Source organism: Onychomys torridus, chromosome 4 (assembly GCF_903995425.1).
Source record: "Onychomys torridus chromosome 4, mOncTor1.1, whole genome shotgun sequence".
Lineage (NCBI taxonomy): Eukaryota > Metazoa > Chordata > Mammalia > Rodentia > Cricetidae > Onychomys > Onychomys torridus.
Genome location: NC_050446.1, coordinates 115,892,228 through 115,912,919, shown reverse-complemented (window position 1 = coordinate 115,912,919; position 20,692 = coordinate 115,892,228). Strand labels below are relative to the sequence as shown.

The following is a 20,692-nucleotide window of genomic DNA, read 5'->3' as shown; positions in this document are numbered from 1 at the left end:
ATCCCTCTCTCGGCGTGAATGGAAAGTTCTAGGACGACAGAAAACGGAGTTGGTCTTGTTCTAGTGGAGCGGCTGACCCGGCACGGGCCGGGTGGAGTATAGATGGATGGATGGATAGATGATGGGTGGGTGGGTGCATGATGGATGGATGAGTGCATGCACGCGGTCCCTGTCTGCGCTGCTGGCTCTCTGGGGCCGCGCCTGGCCGCGGTGAGGACGCTGCGGGCCCGGGAGGCGGCGTGGGCGTCGCCGCCGGGAGGAGGCCGGCGCGTCCCTCCTCCGGGAGCGCAGCGGCGGCAGCGAGAGCAGCGCGCACTGCAGGGCCGAGTCTCCGCCCGGAGTCAGCGCCGCGCCTCGCGGCCCCCACTCACGGCGCGGCCCGGCGGGGGCGCAGGAGACCCGCGGCCCGGACAGGGGACCGGTCCCCGGCACAGGCGGCCGCCGCAGCCCCGCGACATTCGCTCCGCGTGCCGTCACCCGGCCTGGCCCCGCTCGGGACGCCTCTGCATTGCGCGGGTGAGTACCGCGCTGGGGAACGAAGGGCGGGATCGCGGATCCCGGGGACCCGGCCGCCGCAGGCAGATCCCCTTTCGGGATCCCTCTGGGTCTCTGGGACTCAGTTTCCCCGCGTGTTCCAGGTGAGTGGGGTGCGGGGCGCAGTGACTGAAGTTGGCAACTCCCGCGCGCGGGACAAGTGCAGGACGCGGCCGTGTCTCTGCGTTTGGTTAGATACCTGGCCTTGGAGGAGGCTCGTGGTGAATCTCGGATCCTACCCAAAAGGAACCCAGGGACAAGCTGATGCCCAGGGCCGGGGTGCTGGGGTGGCCGAGGAGCGGAACAAACCACTGGGACTCGGGGCCGCTGGCCCGGCCCTCCTCCACGCCAATTTTCTTTTGAAAAGTCTTTAGATCCAACAGCCAGCAGTGGTCCAGCTCAGGGCGCTGAAGTTGGAGCTGAAACTTTAACACAACTTTCCATCAGAACGCTTAGACTGGGTTTCGTAGTAAGGGGAGAGCGCGCGGTCTACAGTTATTTTAGCCTGGAAGCTGTGGACTGGCCCTAGCTGCTTCAACGCTTTTCAAATAGCTCTCAGGCTCAAGGAGTATTACGGAAGCGTGACTGGGAAAAGTATCTCACTGCTAAAGCCTCAACGTGCTTTGCTCAGCAGTTAAAAGCGAGTCTTTCTTGCAAGGTTCATACTGCCCCAAAGCCATCCAGAACTCGCACTTGACAGCCCTCACTCATTGCTGGTGGGCGGAAAAGCAAGGCAGCCGCTACCGGTTGTCCTTTCTCTCTTCCCTCCACCACCCGAAATGCTACACAACCTTTAATAACATATGTATATATATATATACACACATACATACATACATACACATATATATACAGCGCGAGGTACACAAATCACCCGCCCCAAAGAAATTACAACTGGAGACAATAGTTGTATTTGGAGCCAAGTCTATTAATTCCACAAGCCCTTGATGCTCGGGTGAAATTTCTATTAACCCGAGTATGGGTTAGTAGACACGCCAGCCCACGGCAGTGTGTTAGACCCCAACATACAGACTTTTCAAAATAATTTTTGACCAAGAATCATCCTGCAGTTTTATTCAAGAAATGCCCACTTCTTCCCTCCAGCTTAAGTCCTTCAAGCTGAATATTTCCTTGTCTTGAGACATCTTCAGACTGGGGGAAATTAACGGACTATTTATGTAAGAAAATAATGTTTTGAATTTTGTGTGTGTATGTGATTGGATGTAATATCAAGTGTGTATTTGAAACTCGGAATTCTGCAGCTGTAGAAAAACCAATGTGGATAGATCTGAGAGAACCTGAGTGGTGTGTGTGTAAGCCGTTTTTTTTAGGTCCCTATGTCCCTTTGTATCATAGTTCACAACTTGATAAGCTGTTTTAGCTGAAAATAATTGGTTATTTTCTTCCCGTGTCTTAGAGAGCTTGTAGAGTGCTGTGCCTGAATGTATAAAAATAACTCACAGACACATAAGTTGGTTTCTTAGTGTCAGATAACTAAACAATGTGAAGTAAAAATGAAAAGATTTGTGCCCCACTATTTTTATGTATTAAAAAACAGCTCTTTTAATGTCCTAAGTTCTAGCATCTTTTCGTGACTTTTGTGCTGGGTTAAACACCTCATAAAGAGATGTGATTTGTTGACCTGTTACAAGATTACCATTTGGGAGCGGGGGAACCACACATAGTACACTGCTTCCAACATATCCTGCTGCCTTAAATTGTGTTTAAGAGATTTCGAGTCTAGTTCCTGGATAAATTAGTAAAATGCTAGCTTCTGTGGGGACAGAGAGAAGAACCGGCAGCAAACTGGGTCCTGTGGCATAGCTGGGTACTTTCAGAATTGGGTTGAGTACACTGTGGAGATGCTGGCAGTTTGCAAAAATGTATGCACAGTCCTGGCACATCCACTTAAGATGTCTTTTGGTTCCCCCAAGACAAGATGACTCCATCCCTGACAAAGAAGAAACCATTTCCTTATTTTTCAGCTATTTCCCAAAGATAACTTGTGCAGGGAGTAGGAGACCAGAGCTAAGCGGCCATCTATCACAGGCTCCGGCGAGAACTCTTTCTCTGCCACACACACATACACAAGAGGTGTGCTGGGTGTCCTCAGCTGCGTCGCCCCCTTTGAAACTCATTAGGGTCAACAATAAACTTGCGTAGGCTGCCGCTGAGCGGGAGGGAGGTTCCGGACGACCCACAGCAGATGTGTTTCTGGTTACAGAGACAGCCAATGGCTGTCAGAAAAAGAAGGGAGGGGAGAGGTCTTGCTCAGCTGGGCCAACTGCTGAAGCCCCTGCATCTAAGAGGATGGATGGGGAGCTGGAGCTGGAGCAGGGGCTCGCCCTTGCTGAGCAAGCGTCTTGCCCATGAAGGATGCTCAGTGCACATGGGAAAGCCTAGCTCTCAGGCAGTGTCCACAGATCTGAGGTGTGTGTTGTGTGTCTGTCTGTGAAGTCTGGAAGAAAGGACTTGCTTCCTGTCACATGGCCAGAGATATTTACCTGCCTCTCACCTGGGCACCAGATACAAAGGAAGACCATGGGGCTTGGTCTTCCTTAAGAGAGAGAATTGCCTTCCCAGAGGCTTCTGAAAGGGAGGATTGCTTAGTTCTATGGCCTCCCGATCTTGGGGTTTGGGGCCGAGAGTCACTCCCAGACCGCCACACTTTCTGCCTGTCACCAAGACTGGGTTCTGCTGTGGGCAGGAAACATTTTCCTGGCTATTTGTTCTGAATAAGGAGTTGGAGGCGTTTGCCCAGAAGGAATCCTTTACAGAGGCTTAACCCGGGAGTTGAGAAAACATGGCCTGTTGACAGAACACACATTCTCTCTCTCTCTCTCTCTCTCTCTCTCTCTCTCTCTCTCTCTCTCTCTCTCTCTCTCATTCCTCGCTCAGTCCCAACTCTTCCTGATTCCAGAATCACAGTTTCTGTGAGCACTTCACTTTCCCCTCAGCCTCTGCGGCCACGAAAGTGTCCCAAACACACCACACACACAAAGAAACTTCTGGTAGGTGACAGTACTCCGTTCCTGCTGTCTGCTTAACTGCTTTAATGGTGTTTGCCTGACACCTCTAATCCAGGGAGGGAACCCTCCATCGGGGACTAACACTGCAGATCCACTTGTGTCCCCGTAATTGACCCACAGGAGCTCATTCTTTGTAGCGAGTAATCCGTGGTAGGAACGTGCCTGCCCAGTGTACCTAGAGCTGAAGGAAGCTACATGTTTTCACGTGTGTGCTCTCCCTTTTCTTCTCTCTGGCTTTCATGGCCAGTGAATGCTGATACTGTTTTTCTCACTGAGAGACCACACTTAAGATTCACTTATAGAAACACCCATTGTTAAAAAACAGACAAACAAACAAACAAACAAACAACACAAACAACCACCCCACATCCAGGACTTGAATGCAGAGGTCAACAGTCAGCTCAGCTCAGTGATCCTTAGGGTACCTCTTCACAGCAGTCCTTTGGGTGTCATTATTAATAGCCCAGCCTTGTTAAGGAGGAAACTGAGTCACAGAGCAGATGACTCACACAGGCCGCAGATGAAGTGCAGATGAAACCCAAGCCTTCGGTTCCCCAATGGTGCCTCACCAAGACCTTTGAAAACCCTGCTCTCCCTCCCCTTGGAGGGTGACACTCAGTTTGGATGGCTCTGCACATGCACAGAACAAACTATTTTCTGAAGCTGCCCTGGTTGTTCTCTCTCTCTCTCTCTCTCTCTCTCTCTCTCTCAAATAGAAGGGAAATCATATTCAGTATTTAGAAAACAGGACTAGAAACCCTGGGAGTCGTGTTTAGCAGTCTGGGTCTGCTCCTGTCAAGGAAAACGGCTGTTTATTTACGAGGGCTAATTTGATTTGTCCCTTTTATATTAACACCGAGCAGTTCTGTTCCTAAAACGAGTCAATAAATTTACCGGCAGAGAGAAGGCCCTAAACGTTCCGGTAGGCACAGCTAAGGTCGGCTTTACCGGAAGGAGCTGCATTGTATTGCTAGAGTGGAAGCTGACCTGGGGTTCGATTATAAACATTTGGAGGACAAGGTAATTTGGAACAGGTGGTCTCAAGAGTCGGGTAACAGAAGCAGTTCGTCTTGGCCACTTAGAATGTCAAGGGATGCTACCAGTAGCCTGAATGTGTGGACGCGCAGGCGTATGGTTAAGAGGGCCTGAGAGGTGCATCCTTGGACGGCAAGCTGAGGGAAATGGATGGGACACAGGAGCTGAGTACACCGTCCTACTGAGAGCAGGGGCTTCGGCCTCACAGCCATTCCTGTCTTGCAATTATAGCACTTCCAACAGAGATTTGCCAGCTCCCCGTGTTTTGATATATGAATTTGTACTCTTGAGTCTATGCAGAAATTTAAAACAGAAATGCCAGTGAGAAAGAATGCCAATTTAAACATCTTTAAAAAATGTGTGAAGAATTTAACAGAGGTTAAAAACTGTCTTGTCATTTACCATCCATAATATTGTGCCCATACCATAAAATGCGCGTGATGTCGACGGCATCCAACTTTCCCCTTCAGTCTGGATATCTAGGAAAATTAACTTTTAAAAGTCTGGGTATCCTCAGGCATAACTCAGACGAACATATCTGCTCGTGTTCACTCATTCAGGAAACAGTCAGCTCGTAGGGATTGTAATTGAAGGAAAAATGATAAAAGTCGACATTACCCCTACCTCTGAAGAATGAGGAACTGAACGATCCAGCCCTTACTCCTACATGTGTGGCAATACACTCTTTCTTGCATCCTCTAGAGGCGGGGGTCTGTCTCTTTTCTGTTTATCTCCTAAGCACCATTTTCCAGAACTGAAATAGATCGTGTATTAACCAGTAGACATTTTAATTTTGTAAAGAAAAATCATGACAGAAGCGACTGGGTCTGTTTCGGCCATTATTGTTCCTGCAACGTGAATACTTTGGGTTTCATGGTACGATGTGAGTTTGCCAAGAAACAAAATCACTGCAGGAAACTATGCAAAAACATACACACTTCTGTTTAAGAAATGGGAAAAACACGGGCGATTCTGCATGGTAATTGCTTTAACGTGAGTTTTAAATGTCATTGTTTGACTTAGGTCAAAAAAATCCCTCTTAGCTACTTCTCGAATAGGCGGACACCGGAACTTGCACCTTAAGGAGGCTCTAAGAGACAGCCTTCTTTCAGGTGAAACACTCCATGTGTCGGGGGTTGTACAGGCCTTTCAATTTTTAAAAAGGTTACTTAGATATCGACTTTTAGTTCCTTGACCCAAAATGAGAAAACATGGGGAATTCTCAATAGCTTTTTACAGGCTGCTATTATGAGCAGGGAAGCCAAACCAACGTGATTAGATCATGGGCTTGAAGTGCATAAATAAACGCGCTGAAGGTCACCAAAACAGGACAAAACCACCAGCAATCATTCCCTGGGCCAAGTTTGAATTCCTGCCTGTTAGACGTGTTTGGTTGAATTGGACACAGAAGAGGGGGTGTTCTGCTCGTGACTTGATCTGGGTTCTCCGAGGACCAGCAAAGACGTCTGTGGTAAAGGAGAGGCTGGAATGGCGGTCTCCTCCAGAACTTTCTCTTTAACTATTCTAGAGGAAAACTAGGTTCAGGTCTGTCTGTCACCACTGATGCCTCCTTGCATGTTCAGATCTGTGGGAGTCAGAGGTTAAAATGCCCTGTGGTCCCCGATCAATTTCCTCGCCTCTTATTCCCCACCTCATGGTCATGTTGTGGTTGAAGTATTAACAGTTTCCCGTGGTTTTTTCTTTTTCTTTTTCTGTGATTTTTAAAATGTAGGATGCACAGTGTGAAGACAAGCCTTTAGCTCTCGCCAGCCACGGGCTTCCTGAAGTATACACACAGTGTGTCTGCACGTCCCTGAATTTGGTACCAACCCAGTTGCTGATAGGAATTCCACAAAGGATTTAACTCTCTTCTGAGAGACAGAAAAGGTGTCAGCCCGTAGAGATTGTTTGCTTTTGTGGGTGTATATTATTTGCACATATGGCCACTTTTGTTTTGGAATGTTCTAGCACCGTGTATCTCTCCGGCAAAGATCTGCGTTCCCTGCTTGCTTGGGAAGGGGTGGAGAGGAGGAGGATCACGTACTTCTGGCCCCCTTTGCCACTGGGAAGTCAAGGGAAGCCAGAGACTGGGCTCTGCTGGGACGGATGGTCTCAAGTGTCACAACAAGTTGTGACTTGTATCCATGCTGTCAACAGAGTTCTGGCCCTATCCAGCCCTGACAAAGAGTGAAGCCTGGGAGATTATTCACCTCCGGTCTGTGAGGATCCTGAGCTCTGTGTGTTTTCCTCTTGCTGAAGAGACTGGTCCCCACCCCCTGAAGCTTGGTGGCTGGGGTGTGGAGGGAAGGGGAAAGTCGACGGGGCGGGGGAGGGGGGTAATGTCCTCATCTCAGCAGATGGCTGAAACTCATGGAATGTCTCCACATTGCTTAGGCACCACAAGAAAGACAGACTGGTACAGGGACGTGGATGCAGACTTGGGGAGGCAGACAGGCATAGGGGGCGGGGTTTCTAGTGGTTTGATCCGGGATGGGGTGTTTTCTGACCTCTGGGACCCTCAGGATAACTTTAAAGAACTTGGTTTGGAAAGTTTGTCTGCCTTTTTATATTTTTACTTCAGTGAATTAATTTTTGGTTTCTTTGTTTTTGAAAAAAAAATATGCTACCATGTGCAAGAGTTGTTGGCAACAGCCGATCGCCCTGTGTATTGAAGATGAGCTGTGTGCCAGCCACGACACTTAGGAAATATTTTGCTTTGTCTCTGGATGGAGTAAGCTGTTATTATCTCCATTTTATAGATGTGGAAATGGGATGTTTGGGGTGGGTAAAGTCACGTGATCAGGGTCCTATAGCCTGTGTCAGAGCCAAGATTACGTGCAGCTCTGGTCCGAAGCCCCTAGAACAGGCGGCTTCCACGTCAGCCCTGGGCAAGCAGACTTTAAAGTCAGCTCCACTTGCATGGCCTTATGGGTATTCACAGAGGGTCAAAATAGAAGCCAACTCTGGAAGAAAGAGGAAGATGCTGTCCTCGAATCTGCCCTTGTGGAAGCCTAGGCGAGTTTGGAGCTAGGGGCTGTTGCGACCCGCAATCCGGCAGGTCTGCAACCCTACAGCTGGTGGTCCCTAACCTTGTAGCTGGCTGTCTCCAACTGCTGTCCCACTATAACAACCTCAGTGTTACTACAGGGAATGTGCAGCCCACGGAGCCTGACACACTGGCTGTGGCCCTTTAGAGCAAAATATGTTGACCCCTGACCCATTGCAGTATGACAAGATAAATTCCATTGACAAGAAACAGTGTGTGTTGAGCATTTGATAAACCATTCCAAAGACATGCTCTGTTGCTGGCACCTTCATTCTTATCCTTTCCTCTGATCTGAGACACACACAAGAGCGGGACTCCAGTGTCCTTGAGTGGTATCCCTGCCTTAGTCCTGGTGGTAGGTATTGCTATGACTCCCAGACCTTTCCAGAGTTTTCTATAGCTCCCATGGCAGGATGAGGGATAGAGCAACTCAGCAGATGCTCACCTCAAGAAGCCCAGCTCAACAAGAGAGGTGTACCAGCTTTTGTGCCCCAATCTGCATTGTGCATCGTGGGACATGGCTGGTACCCTGACCATTGTTCTCTGCCTCCCTGAGAAATGGTGCAGGGTGGGAAGAATCAGCTTTCCCCACATGGGAGCCTTGCTGGGAACCCTGGTCTGCTAGGGTTAAAGTCCCCCCCTGGTATTTACCCACCCATCACTGTACATCTCTGTACCTCAGTGTCCTCATCTGCTCAACGAGGCTTATAGTGCACCTTCCTGTGGAGATTACGGTAAAAGCAGTGGGCAGAGTATGAGTGATGACCGAGGCAAACCCTGCAGTGACCACCAATTACAAGCTACGTGGCCTGAGGCTAATGACTTAGCTCTCTCTGTGCCTCAGTTTCTCCGTTTATAAAACTGGGCATGGCCGGGTGGTAGTGGTGGTGGCGGCTGCGGTGGCGGTGGTGGCGCACGCCTCTAATCCCAGCATTCAGGAGGCAGAGCCAGGCGGAACTCTGTGAGTTCGAGGCCAACCTGGGCTACCAAGTAAGTTCCAGGAAAGGTGCAAAGCTACACAGAGAAACCCTGTCTCAAAAAACAAAAACAAAAAACAAAAAAAACTGGGCATAATAATGATAATAAGGATTTTGCCATCGACTATGGTGAACATTTAAAGCCATCACCTGTGAGAGTCTTGGCTTTGTGGTCCCGACTGTCTGTGTTTAATAAGCCGGCTGTAAAGATGACAGAGGATTGCATACCAGGCCAATGAGGTGCCTGGAAACTGCAGGAGAGAGTGTGGGCTGTGGGTGAGAGCACAGGCCCTAAACTCTAGACAGAGTTGGTGTCAATCTTGGCTACTCACGGTGCCCCAGAACTGCCACCTCTGGGCGCAGCGGCTGTTCCTGGAAAGACTATGCATACTAAACGAGGTGGCACGCATTCACAGGGCGTTTGGCACATAGTAAGCACTCAATAAATGGTAGCTTGTATTATTATCGCCCCCGCTGCACACTGTACCCCCACCCCCAAGAAAGCACAGATCACGGGTAAAGCTTAATTTGAAAATAAAAGAACACATTTTTAAACTGCCAAATAGACTTAAAATAATATTCATTAAACAAAATTAAAATATTCTATTAAAGCCAGACTTTGGGCTCAAACCAAATTTTTATAACCCAAGCTTAAAGGCCAAGGAGTCCCCAGCCACAATGGGGACATTGTGATTGAACCTGAGAATTCAGCGCTGTTATTGAACCTCTTTGAAATGCATGTTTTCCCATTTAAATGAAAGGGAAGTCACAGGAAGGGGGAAAAATGAGGCTCTTGCTCAGTTTAGCAAACCTTAAGGGGCTGAAAAAGAAAAACAAAAGATTTTCTCCTAATGCCAAAGACTCACAGAGAGTCCTTGGGACTCACTGGCTAGCTAGTACCATAGATCTGACCCTCGGAAGGACCACCTTGGACTGATCCAGATCTGATCTGAGCTAACCTAATCTCAACAATGTTCTCCCCGGACTTTATAGATAGGGAGTTCCGATGTTGTTGAAAGCCAAGACCTGGGTTAAGAGCTTAGCTTTGCCTCAGTTTCCCCATTCACAATGCAAGTAACCAGCGGGTTTGGTGGGCTGTGGTAAGAATGCATCAGGGTGGTGGTGGCGTTCACCTTTTGCTTTCCTTAGAGTGTGAAATGTCCCCAGACTTTGGGACATTAGAGAATGAAATGATGAGAGTATTAGAGTTTGAGATCATCTCAGTATCCAGAGAGGGATGGGGGAGGGGTGGTAGATTAAAAATCTCACCAAGTTTTTAGGTGCCGTGAACTTTCACAAAGTGTTTAATTGTCTCCCAAAAAAATCCTCATGATAAAGTTCTGGATGGTTCAGCAGTTAAGAGCACTGGTTGCTCTTCCAGGGGACCTGGGTTGGGTTCCCAACATCCACATGGAGGCTGACAAATGCCTGTTTCTCTAATTCTGCCCTCTTCTGGCTTCCATAGGTACTACATGTACGTGATGAATATATTTGCAAGCAAATGCTCTTACACATTAAAATAACAACACCACCAACAACACAAAACCAAGACCCTTGTGTTACAGGTGTGTCTGTGTGACAAATTGAGAGACTGATGGCAGATTCTCTATATTAAACCAGCTAGGGTTTCTGTGGTCCTTGCCCTCTCTTTTCACTGAGAACCAGTAATGTTTTTCTTTTTAAATTTTTTTTTCTTAGGGGGTGGTGGCACACGCCTGTAATCCCAGCACTCCAGAGCCAGAGGCAGGCAGATCTCTGTGTTCAAGGTCAGCCTGGTCTACAGAGTGAGTTCCAGGACAGCCAGCTATCAGCTACACAGAGAGACCCTGTCTCAAAAGACAAAAAGACTGATCATTCAGTTCTCAAATTTTTTTCTTTTATTTTTGAGATGTTAATATAATTTCATTACTTCCCTCTTCCCCCTCCTCCCTCCAGACCCTTCCACATACCCCTCCTTGCCTTTCCTAATTTATAGTGTCTTTTTTCATTAATGTGTTGCATGTGCATGAGTGCGTGTGTGTGTGTGTGTGTGTGTGTGTGTGTGTGTGTGTGTGTGTATGTGTGTGTGTGTGTCTGTGTCTGTGTCCGTGTCTGTGTCTGTGTCTGTGTGTCTGTGTGTATAATGTAACTTGTGTGTATGTTTTTAGGGCTGACCATCCGGTATGTCAGACGGCCAGTTAGTGTGCTTGTCCCTGGGGAAGACTTTTGCCTCCAGCCTTCCTTGGTCGATGACAGTTCTTTGTGTAGGGCTGAGGTCTCTCATGATTTCCCCATCCACATTAGCATATCTATGTCCTCCTTGTCCAGCTCACGTGAGAACCAGTATATACATTTTTTGATAGCATATAGAGAGAGGAACCCAAGTGGGCTGTGAGGACCTCCAGAACTCTTAAGAACCTGTGCCCACCAAGAGGGACCACCTCCCCAGACCAGGCCAGGCCAGTGCTGTGTCTTTGAAATGGGGCACTGCTGAGGCCAGGGCTGACTCCTCACCCTGTCACCTACTTTCTGTATGACTTTGGGCAGATCCCAAGAGCCCTGTGAGCCTCAGGACTTTTGCCAGCTCACGAGACAGATAACTTCAGTGTCAGATTTGTTATAAGGACTTCAATCAAATAATATCCCAGGGTTGGGGAGGTGGCTTAGTCTGTAAAACACTCATTTTGCAAGTAAGAGGACCTGAGTTTGACTCCAGAACCCACACTAAGTATGGTAATGTTCATTTACAAACCCAGAGCTTTGGAGGGGGAGACAGGCCGATTCCTGAGGCTCCCTGGCCAGAGAGCCTACCGTACCTGGTGAGAGGCAGGCCAATGAGAGATTCTGCCTCCAACAAGAGGTAGATAACTTCTGACCTGAAAAACTGATTTTGGTCTCTGGCCTTCACACATACATGCACAGTGAAGTCACACAAACATATGTGCACCTGCACACGCATGCACACACATGTACAAACACACATACACATCATAAGCATGTTTTACAATTTAAAATATGAATGTGGGAGTAGATTTGCTCTCAGAAGAACTCAATAAAAAAGAGGGTAAAAGTCACAGTTACTCGCCCTAGGCGAACTCCACTGCTTCTCAAGTAGCTACAGTCTCTGGACTGGAGACATTCTGCAAGAATCTGACTCTTCTTTTTGAGTGAGGTGTGCACCCTTCCACAGTAGCTTAAACATGCAGGGACATGTCTCTCCTTAGACTTTGGAAAACAGGAAAAAAAATTTAGGGCCAATGGGCTCCAAAGTTTTTACTGCTCACCATAAAACTGTTTAGAATGGTTTAAAACCCAAGCCCATAAATTAATTAACAACAAAACCGGTGTGGCTGCTGAATTCTGGAGCAAAGTCTTGACACGTGTGTCTGAGGGTCAGGGGTTTCTCCATGACCTCTTTATTTAAAAAGAAATATTTTAAGATGTGTGTGGTGGCTTATGCCTGCAATCCCAGTCACTCGGAGGCTGAGGCAGGAGGATTGCCATGAGTTCCAGGCTACCTTGGGCTACAGATTGGGGCTCTGTCTCAATAGAACCAAAAAAGAAAAAGAGGAAGGAAGAAAGACAGGAGGGAGGAAAGAGGGGAGGGAGGGAGAAAGGGAGGGAGGAGGGAAATACTTTAAGCCAGACACAGTAGGAGATGTAGTGCTCAGGAGGCAGAGGCAGAGGCAGAAAGTGTTCAAATCTGAAGCTAGCCTGGGCTCTATAGCAAGACCCTGTCTCAAAAACTGAAAATAAAATACAACAATGAAATAGTCTACTTCTAAAGTGCCCTCAAATAACGAGACTCTGGTGTAGTGAGACTCTGGTCTTGCTGCTCTGTGCAGTCACCAGGCATAAGATGAAAGGAGTGAGGTGCTGCCCGAGGCTGTCAGTTCTGGCAGTCTCAGCCTACATACAATCAGCTGACTGAGCAGATGCATGGCACATGTGCGTGGCCCAGCTTTGGGCACACACATACAGAGGTGGCAGCAATAGTCTGAGCGTCCCTTCTGCATGGTCCAACCCTGAATGGCCGTAGACACAAACTTCCCTCTTCCTCGTGACAGCTGTTCCTAGGATAGATGAGCAAAGGGCAGCACACAGTGTGGCCCATTCAAGTCCACACAGAGTAGGGGTCAAGCCAGGCTTTTATGTGAGGACTGGGTCAGGAGGTATGTTTCCTGATTACTACACTGCCCAGCCTCTACCACCCAGAAAGAATCCAGCTCCCTCTCATTCCCCCTCACTTAACTGTGTCATGGATGAACTAAACACAGGTGTGCAAAGCAGGTAAAAGTTTCTTAGCTGCAATTTTGTAGTTAAAACATTCCGAGGAATACACCATTGGGTGGTTTAGTTGCTGTGTGAATGCTGTGTGCATTTACACCAATCTACGCTAGACAGTTGCTGTATTCGATCCAGATGCCAACAGTGAACATAACAGCCAAGACTGCTCTGGTGTGCACAGCATCCCACGTTACACTATAGAGGCAGGACACACTCCAACGATGATGTGAAGTAGCAGAAGCCAGTCCTTGGGTGCTGACAGGTGGTTTACTGTCTTGGTTGAGTCTGATGTGCTATGAGTAATCGTGTGTGCTGCTGTGTTTATTCTGGGGGCGCCATGAGATAGTTTATGCCAGTGCCAACCACTCAAACGTGATTGTGCACACTGGGATGATTCAAGGACTATGATGTCACCCTGCAGAGGGAAACTTTTAGCTCCATTGTGATCTTACGGGACCACTGTTGTGGATGCGGTCTATCACAGATGGAAGGGTTGTTGTGACTGCACCGACTGGTCTCCCAGACCCGGGCTCAGGCAACCTCTCCCAGGCTCAGTTTCTTTCTCAATGAAATGACGGGAATGGAGGTCACAGGTGTGATCTGTGCCAGGAGGCCCCTGACCCACAGCAGTCGTTAAAAGCTATGTATCTATTACCCGCTGAAGAGAAAGGATTCAGCCTGGGCTCATTTGGGGGTGAAGAAGGGGAAGGGCCTGCGGCACAGGTATGACCTGTAAAGGAACTCAGATTTTAGGACTGGCTGAAGATTGATCCCAAGACACTCGCTGCTGGCTCCCCCTGCCCTGCCTCAGAGGTTCCCAGGCTTAGCCCATTGTTGTACAGCCAGAGGAAAGACCTCAGCCCTGTGTCCGAGGACCCTGGGTTTTTGAGTCAAGGCTGGAGGAGGACAGACGGGCCCTGGAGCCCCCAGCTTACAGCAGTTGCTGGCACCCACTAAGGATTTTCTTCTTTTATTTCTTGTCTTTTGCTTTCTATTGTAGACAATGTTTTCCTCCAGAAGTGTCTACCTTGTTTCTAGGCAACAGGCAACCAGCTATTTCTTACCTCCTTCCCTTACTCATCCCCCATCCCATTTCTATTGAATAGAAATTGCATTCATCCATACATTCCAAAGCATGTATTGTGTACCTACTGTGTACCAGGCTCTACTCCAGAGGAGGATACTGTCAAGAGTAAAAAATCCAGGGGGCGCTGAGGAGGTGGTTCAGCCAGTAAAGCACTCAGTATGTGAGTGTGAGGACCTAGGTGTGAATCCCTAGCATTCAGGTAGAAAGCTAGGTGCAAGCATAAATACCTGTAATCCTAACTCTGGGAGGCAGAGACAGGATCCTGGGGCTCACTGGCCCAGCCAGTCTAGCCAATCAGCAAGCTCCAAAACAGTGAGTGACCCTGTCTTGAAAAAGATGGTGAAGGCCTTCTAATACTCAGGAGGTGGAGGTGGGTGGATCTCTGTGAGTTCTATGAGTTTGAGGCCAGCCTGGTCTACAGAGTGAGTTCCAGGACAGGCACCAAAACTACACAGAGAAACCCTGTCTCGAAAGAAGAAGGAAAAGAGAAGGGAAGGGAAGGGAAGGAAGGAAGGGAGAGGAGGAAGAAAGAAATAGAGAGAAAGAGAGAGAGAGGAAGGAAGAGAAAAAATGCTTGAGGAAGACATGATGTCAATCCCTGGCCTCCATGTACACACATGTACCCACACAGGTGTGTACACACACACATACACACACCACACATACATACACACACACATACACACACACATACACACATACATACACACATACATACACATACATACACACACACATACATACACACATACACATCCATACACACATACACATCCATACACACACACATACACACACACACACACACACACACACACACACACACACACACACACACACACACACCCTTAGTCTAAAGCAGGCTGCTCAGAGCAGCTAGAGAGGGAATGAGATGTACCAATTAGTCTAGGATCAGTCTCCAGCTGCCAGGTGTTTTGATTCTCCAAAAGATGCTGCCATTGACTTTCATGAAAAAGGTCCTGGTTTCAAATCTGAATGAGGAACCCCTTTGACTCTGCCTTGCACACATCACAGGTCCTGGGCATCTCATTTCGGCAACAGACCCTAAGCCTCGCCCTCCTCCTGTCGCTTTGTTTCTTGTGACTAAATCCTAACCAGAGGAGATGCCAAGAGTCACTAAATGTTGTTTCCAGGAAAAAGCAGGACTCAGGCCTCCCGGGGCCTGGCCGAGTCTTCCAAGGAGCAATCAGCTCTCCCCAGCTTCATGTGTTTCTCAGGAGTTTCCCTGAGCACGGCTCGTTATGGATAACAGCGCAACAGTCCAAGTCTATCCCCTGGGTTTTCACTGGATTCACGAAGATGATGGTCATGTCATCTGGGGTTGATGTAAGAGGGGTAAGATGTCTGCAGTTTTCATAAGGGGTTGTCTGATGCTCTTTAGACCATCAAGGAACCTGTGCTGCTCTGTGTGGGGACAGGACCCAGGAGGATTCCACACAGAAGGAGGAACTGGGGGAGGGGTTCAGGTGACGTGGTAAGGAATGTGCTTGGAGCATTTAAAGACGTGTTGATGCCTAGGCTGGCAGTGAAATCATTATCTTACTTCCCCACCCTGAAAGACACATTGAGCAAAACCCCAGCCAACAGTACCCTTAGCTGTTGAGATTATTCTGTGATGGACAACTTTTGAATTGGCCCACAGACTACAAAGGAAATGTATTGACCTAGGAAATGAGACATCCTGGGTGATCTGGCTTCAATTGAAGCTGGGTCAAGAGCTTATCTGTAGCTCATATGTCATATCTTGTCCATCTTTATACTGTCACCTTCGCGAGGCAATGGAGAAATGTTTGAATTCAGTAGCAGTTGCTAAAGGAGATGGGTACACAAGCTCCCTGTGGCACCAGACTGTATTGCTGTATACTTGTAGACATGCATCATCACCCTTTTCCTGGTTGCTGTGCTAGTTATGGAATGCCCAAATGCAGGGTAGGACTTCTGTGTTTCCTCCTTACTGTCCAAATGTTCCTGTTAGGCGGATAACTGTAAGACGTGTACTATTGGGCTCTTCATCTGTCCTTTACTTGTCCGTGGAGGATGGACACTGGTTTATCTTTCTCATGGTGCTTGGTATAAAATTGAGACTTGATATTTAGGGAGCTCTAGCCAAGCACAGCAGATGTCTAGGCCTTCTGAGGGTAAGTACTGTTGTACAATTGTGAGGACCTGAGTTAGGATCCCCAGCACCCATGTAAAGCTGGACATGGTGGTGTGTATCTGTGACCCCAGTGCTCCTATGGCAAGTTAGGAGATAAAAACAGAAGCCCCACCCCACCCCGAGGTTTGAGGGCCAGCTAGTCTGGCCTACACAGAAGCGAACAAGATGAATAGTCTTAGACAAGGTAGAAAGTGAGGACCAACCCCCAAGACTGTTGTCTGATTTTCACGTATGTGCTATGCCATGTGCATGCCTACATTCACATACATGAACACACACAGACAGTCTTAGTCAGGGTTTCTATTGCTGTGAAGAGACACCATGACCACAGCAACTCTTATAAAGAAAAATATTTCATTGAGGCTGGCTTATACTTCAGAGGTTCAGTCCATTATCATTATGGTAGACATGGAGGCACGTGCGCAGATGTGGTGCTCGAGAAGGAGCTGAGAGTTCTACATCTTGATCCGTAGACAGCAGAAGGAGACTGTGTGCCACACTAAGTGTAGCTTGAGCATCTATGAGACCGCAAAGCCTGCCTCCACAGAGGCACCTTCCTCCAGCAAAGCCACACCTACTCAAACAAGGCCACACCTCCTAATAGTGCCACTCCCTATGAGCCAAGCACTAAAACACACGAGTCTTGGGGTCCATTCCTATTCAAACCTCCACAGATACAAACACAAATAAAACAAAAGTGGGAAATGACTCAGTATAGCCAGGCATAGCACAGAAAGGAGACACAGGATAGGCTCACATCCCACAGTCTCTGATATTCAACCCTCCTTCTTTCTCCGAGCTTTGTGCTCTCTGTCTCTCTGCCCCTGTCTCTCTGTCTCTCTGCCTCTGTCTCTGTCTTTCTTTCTCTCCTATCCTAGACTTCTTCCCTGGCTAGAAGTACTGTAGCATTATCCGATGTTGTAGCATGAATATCAAAGAGTCTTATTAATAAAATCAAACCTGAGGCCAGTTATTGGGGTGAACGCTGGAAGATCAGAGACACAGAACAAGCCACAGTTTCCTCACCTCGCCAGTTCCTCAGATGGTCTTGTTTCCTCAGACTGCAAGCTTCTGTGTCCTCATCCCAATGGCTCTCAGCTGAACTGCTGGTCGAAAGCCTGAATGCCTAACCAACCAAATGCTTAACCAGCCAAATGCTTCTAGTTTCTGGTCTTCACACCTTATATATCTTTCTACTTTCTGCCATCACTCCCTGGGATTAAAGGCTTGCTTTCTGGGATTAAAGGCATGTGTCTCCATGCTGGCTGTATCCTTGAACATACAGAGATCCGCCTAGCTCTGCTTCCAAGTGCTGGGATTAAAGGCGTGCACCACCACCTCCCAGCTTCTGCTATGGCTTGCTCTGACCCATTTTCTAGCCGCCATTTTTGGCTCTGTATCTAGTGGCTGTCTGTTCTCTGACCCCTGATAAATTTATTAGGGTGCACAATATTTTGGGGAACACAATACCACCACACGATGTAGCCCTCACTGACTGCCAGACTCCAAGTTTGACTCTCCTTGGTCTGCAGGGCATTTGAAAAGGAGAACAGGGCCATCATTTGAAAATCTGTGTGTTTCACACAAAAACTGCAGCTTTCTAGCTTCCGTTAAAAAAGAATCGCAGGATAGATATGTCATCGTTGTGCCCACATGCCCATACAACCTCGGTTGGCCAGAGCAGGGAAACGGCTGCCCCATTTAGAGGTCTTAATGAGCTCACCACAGTCTCCACCTAGCCCAGTTGCCTCCCTGCCACCGAAGCTCAGGATTTGTTCTCCACTGAGGTGGGAATGGTGGTGACTCTCCTAACAGAGATTCAGGAGGGAGGGAAGTCTTTCCTACATCCAAGTCCCTGCCCCAAAAATGTGAAAGGTGTGGAGGCCAAGTTGTCACTAGGTTAGCTTTGTTAATGCTTAGGGTAGGGTGTGTATTTGTTGTGGAGGTCTGTCTTGCTTATTTTTAGTATGTATATGTGTATGAATGTATGCATGGGTGTATGCACAGGTCTGCCTAAGTGTGCACATGTTTATGGAAGCCTGAAGTCAACCTTGGGTGTTGTTCCTGGACACCACCACCCCCGTTTTGAGACAGAGTCTCCCATTGTCCTGGCAGTCATCCTGTAAGCTATGAAGTCCCTAGGGATCGCCTGACCCTTCCATCCCAGTTCTGAGACTATAAACACACGCTACCACACCCAGATTCTGATTTTGTTGTTACTGTGCCTGTGTGTGCCGTGAGTTCAGGCATTGTGTACACCACAGTATGCATGGAGGTCAGGAGGTAGCGCTCTGACATCACTTCTTTATTTCCACCTTTGCCTGGGTTCCAGGAATCAAACCCAGGTTCTTGTGTTTGTATGGCCAACACCTCACTGACTGTCTCCATTTCTTGTCCTGATTATTAAGGGATGGCACTCACACATCCATACATGGGCTGTGGTGCACCGAGAGACCCACACCCCCCTATGCCGCTGGCACCCACCACAGGTCGGTACAGACTTAGCCTAAGTGAAGACAATTGTTCTTGCTGTAACCTTGTTGGCAGCGGCAGTTTTGATTTGACAGACTAGCTTGATTGTATGTGTATTTGCTAGCCATTGAGGCTATTTGCAACTGCTTGCCCAGTTCTAGAAGGAATTTGGCATGGGTGAGAGGGTTGATCTTTTTTGAAAGAATCCTTGGAACCCTTTTTAACATTTAGCTTTGAGAGGCCTCTGTGGATACCCCTTTCAAAATCTGGGCCCTGCTACCAGGCTGCATTATGGGGTGTAGGCAGCGATGAAGCCTGTGAGAAAGTGGGTGGAGGGATGAGGGACCTCTGAGCATGTCCAGCTCTGGCCCTGCAAGCTGCAGCCCATCGTGAATGTTCCTCAAGGTTGTCTCAAAATGTTGTCTACTATGCCCTCCCAGCTTGAAAACAAGTCTGCACTGAAAACCGGCTGGGCAGGGGTAGGTGATGTTGCTACATTTAAATTAACAAAGGTGGCCGCTGCCATGGCATGCTGGGAAACTGGCTTTCTGGAAACCCAGGGCTCTGATTTGAGACTCTGCCTTTTCTGATGTGGATCTTCCATTCTCACGGATGCCCAGCTACAAAAGCCTTACCCGACCCTCACAGACAGGACAGGCCATCATCATCAAAGAAAGGCTCCCTCAGTGCTGACGCAGAAGTGCATGCACAGGGCTAAGAGTGGGTCGTGGCCGGTACATTCTGGAATAGCCAGGAATTTGCTGGAGCAGGCGGAGTTGGGATGTCAGAAAAACAGGGACGTTCCAGGACCCATCTGTTCTTGGCTTATGCTCTGAGCAAGGTGGGAGCCACTGCAGGGCTTTGAGCAGAGTAGGGACTGTGAGATCTGGCTCCCTTGGGAACAGAACGTGGGGACAGGGGTGGACCATGAGATCTCAGAGGATTCATAAAGTGTGACACAGTGGACCAGTCACCAGAAGAAGGAGCAGGTACCTTGGAGAGTCTGGTTCCAAACCAACTGCTAGGCTGCCCAGGTGTTCAGCAACACCTCCATCCTCACAGGCCAGACACTTTATTGGCACTTCAGGGAATATGGCAGTCATCCAAAAAGGTTAAACAGCATGACCAAGATGGCTGATGGTGTCGACCTGCTGACACTGTGGCCACATGACCACCCACCCCATCATCCTTCCTAGCTTGCTGGGCTCTCCTAGACCATCCCAACTCTCTGTTTGGGGGAACTAAGGTTGGAGAGACTCCATAAAGGGCCCCACAGTGTCCCTGGGACTCATCCCATTGCCACAGACAGCAGCCCAGCAATTGAGTTCATATATGTGTGGATTTGGCTGGACAGATCCCTCTTAGACCTCAAGGAAAGCACACTCCTATAGAACATGCAGGGCTCTATGGACAAATGATTGGCAGTGTGGATAGCTTCCGTGCTACTCAGGCACCGGTGGAAATCCAGACCCGCCACTTATTGTCCTTATCTGCCTGAGCCTCAATTTTCCCATCTGTGGAGTGGGGCCAGCAGCTTAAATGGGGTCACAGGCACATAGTACTGTACTAGCCCCATAGCTGTATGGAGTAAAGGAGGCTATTGTGGCATGAGTGTTCCAGACAGGAACCAGGATGAAGGCTGGGGTTGTAACCAACACCTGGCTGATATTCATGGCAAGGGCAGGGGATGGGTAAGGGCTTGGGGCACCTCATGCTGGAGAGCTCTGGGACTCAGCCTTGTCAGTTCTCAGTTCCTCGTCCTGGAGGAGGGAGGCCCTATCGGTGTGTGTCCCTCCTCAGGAGGCCTGCCTTGGATCCTCGAAGCACCCCGGGTCCCAGAGGAGCCGGCAGCGGCCCGGCTGTAGCCCTGCCTCGCTCAGGGGAAGGCAGAACGGCATGTACTCACACAGCAAGCAGATCCCCAGATGTGGCCTTCCCAGCTGCCACGTTTTTCCTCATGAAATTCCTGACTTGGTGTGTTGTGTTTTTCTAAAAACACACCCACGGCCTCCAAAACCCTCAGCCTGGGAAGGGGAAACAGTTCTGGTTGAATTACCGGTTTTTGAA

At 48.6% G+C, this 20,692-nt stretch overlaps 1 protein-coding gene across 1 annotated transcript in view; it reads left to right on the top strand.

Moving 5' to 3' along the window:
* Positions 1–275: 275 nt before the first annotated feature.
* Positions 276–20,692, top strand: part of Eya2 (EYA transcriptional coactivator and phosphatase 2) — a 172,962-nt gene continuing 152,545 nt past the window's right edge. The window contains exon 1 of the mRNA XM_036184966.1: positions 276–516. The gene's annotated coding sequence lies outside the window, so the exon portion shown is untranslated. The remainder of the gene's footprint in view (positions 517–20,692) is intronic.